Genomic DNA, 2,804 nt, shown 5'->3' on the forward strand with positions numbered 1-2,804 from the left:
CCAAACAACCCCTTAGCCTCCAAAATCTCTTCAAATGAAGTCCCAAAAGTTACCATTTAACCCCTATCACCCCAAAGTCCTTTCAATTTATGTCCTAATAATTACCAAGCACCGCCTGTCTTCTAAAATTTTTTACAAAACCAGCCATGAACTCAGAAATTAACCCCCAGAAGTCTAAATTATATCGTTTGGCTCCTCGAAACCAACATCCCGCTAAACATTATGGATTGTAGGGACATTATAAATTAATATAAATTATAAATTTACATCTCGAGGCTCCGGGTTTATTATTTTATTACTCTATTTTAAACGGAGTGTTACAACTCTCCCCCACTTAAATTAGATTTCGTCCTCGAAATTATTCATTACCAATCCCGTCACACCAAACAATCTGGGCAACATGGCCACAACTACAAGCATACAAAGTCTTGCCAAGGCAACTAAGACCAACCCCGCAGGGTTCTAAAACCCGAAGATGAAACAAATTCCTTGCAACATGATCCTGTTTACTCAATTTGAAACCTGAAGTCTCGAGATGGTCTGTCTCCCTGACAGACGCCCATATTGAACCCAAGCTGAATCCATCCATAAATTTCCCAATTGACTACTCGGCTTCTGATATTATTTAGTCCAACAGTAAACAACCTAACATATCCCCCGACTGACAAGCGACTCCACACACGAACCCCTAGCAATTTCCCAATTGCTGCCACATAGCTGCTTTCCTTAAGAACAACTGGGACCTCCCTGGTCCCAACTTGTCTGCCAACTGTCCAGAACACCGGACACATACCCGATTGCTGAGCCAAAAACACACTCAACAGTCCCACGCGACCTCCGAAGGATACCTCGTCTGACAATAACTGCCCTATCTATACCGTCATTCATGGCTCATCTAATCCTTCTGGTCCATTCGATCATATTAGCTTGACAACCTGTCACCACTGAATCTGACGCGAAAAGGTAAATGCTACCCGAATAACTATAGTCTTACATCATACCCGGTTTCCTTCGACCCACCGTTTCCTGATTCCAATTATGTTGTGACCTACTCATAACCTTGCGAACTGGCCCACCCATACCTAAATCATCTGAACAAATCCGCGAATGCCACAGCTATCATGCCGTCTTTCTACACCTCCCACACTATCTGGCTTCTTGTGAATGGTACGACTCCCCCGTAGTCTTACAACACTTTCCACACTATCTGACTACTAGTGAATGCAACAGCTCCACCGTAGTCTTACAACACTTTCGCCCTACTGACCATTAGTGAATGCTACGGCTCCCCCGTAGTCTTACAACACCTTCATCCTAACACAACCGCAACCCAATGGCTTACCCCTAATCTATCAATTCGAAACACATACAAAGTCGAGCACGCACTCGACCGAACACCCGAACTAAACTCAATACATGACTGGAGCCCCAAGAAGACGCGATTTAGATGTTGGGGAGGTTTACCGCACTACAAACTCACACAACGCTCGAACCAAATAGCCACTTGGGCCGCCATTTTCCTCGATGGGGATGAGAAACTCCTCTTGGTATCATACCTGCTCCCATCCCGGATACTCGCGCGATTCTCCCCCACTTTGATTTGACTAAATTCTCAAAGCACAGGAGAATTGAAAGACCCCCAATCCTTCTTGCATTACAATGATCGACCCGATGACTACTAACGCTTATCAACTAGTGCTCCATCACTAGCCAATTCCAAATAATCACACACTTCAAAGAACTAGATGAACACTTCCTGAATCCCAGTGAAACCGACAGTCTCTAATACTTGAATGATCCTACACTCAAATCTTGAAGACGTAAAGATAGGTGCTCCAACTAATATCTCAGCAACGAGCTACTTCCCTTGGCGCTCTCATCCGCCAATCAATAACGATTACTAAAACCAATGAATCCTGAAAATGCTGAATAACCATCGAGTGCGACCCTGTCCGTAGACCTCCGACATAATACCCCTCTTCCCAAGGTGCTCCAAACTAATCTCCCGCTCTCGGGCTCTAGAAATTATATCATTCAGGGTCTCGCACCCTAACTCACTCACCAGCTCAGTCGTCCACAGCTGAACTGCAGTAGCTGAAGCAACCTCTGCCCTATATCGGGCTACAAACTACTCCCAAGACATATTCTCCAATCCCAAAAGTACAATAAATCACACAATCAATCCTTACCGCCCGATTTAAGAGATCTAAGGTGAATCGGATCTTAGCTCCTATGGGTAGGGACGGTAATCACGTACGCCTCACAAGATACTCATGCCACATCGACCCACCTGCGCTCACCAGCACTGAAATAATGTTGTCAACCCCTACAACTATCTGTCCCCGAGCTAAAATACAACCTGATCCTGGGGTCCCATGTTTTCTCACTTTGTCGAGCTCGAAAAACTGAAAGGGAACAATCCTTGCCCTAAGAGCCGATATTCCAATCCATCAATTAACCATTCTACTTCCAGCTGCAAAACTCCAGCTGAACATAATCATCACTCCCTTTCGGAGTCCCCACGACTCGCATTTCGGCCTCGAGCAAAACCCCGAAGCCTCAAATCCAGAAACTCCTGTGCTAGCCTCTCCCTCTCATCCCGCGGAATGTAACGAGTATGGAACATCTCCCTGATCCTAAGTAACTGCAACCCTCTTCTCATCAGAATATGTCCCAGTAACAAGTCCCGGCACTGGAAAGCTCGACCAGCTCCTCCCTCTGCCGTCGTTACAGCTGTTGTAGCTGCTGCGGCAGCCGTCTCAGCAAGGGCTGCATAGCGCTCATCGAAATACTCAACCATGGCG

This window comes from Lactuca virosa, chromosome 4, assembly GCF_052849685.1.
Source record: "Lactuca virosa cultivar CGN04683 chromosome 4, Lactuca_virosa_CGN04683_v6, whole genome shotgun sequence".
Lineage (NCBI taxonomy): Eukaryota > Viridiplantae > Streptophyta > Magnoliopsida > Asterales > Asteraceae > Lactuca > Lactuca virosa.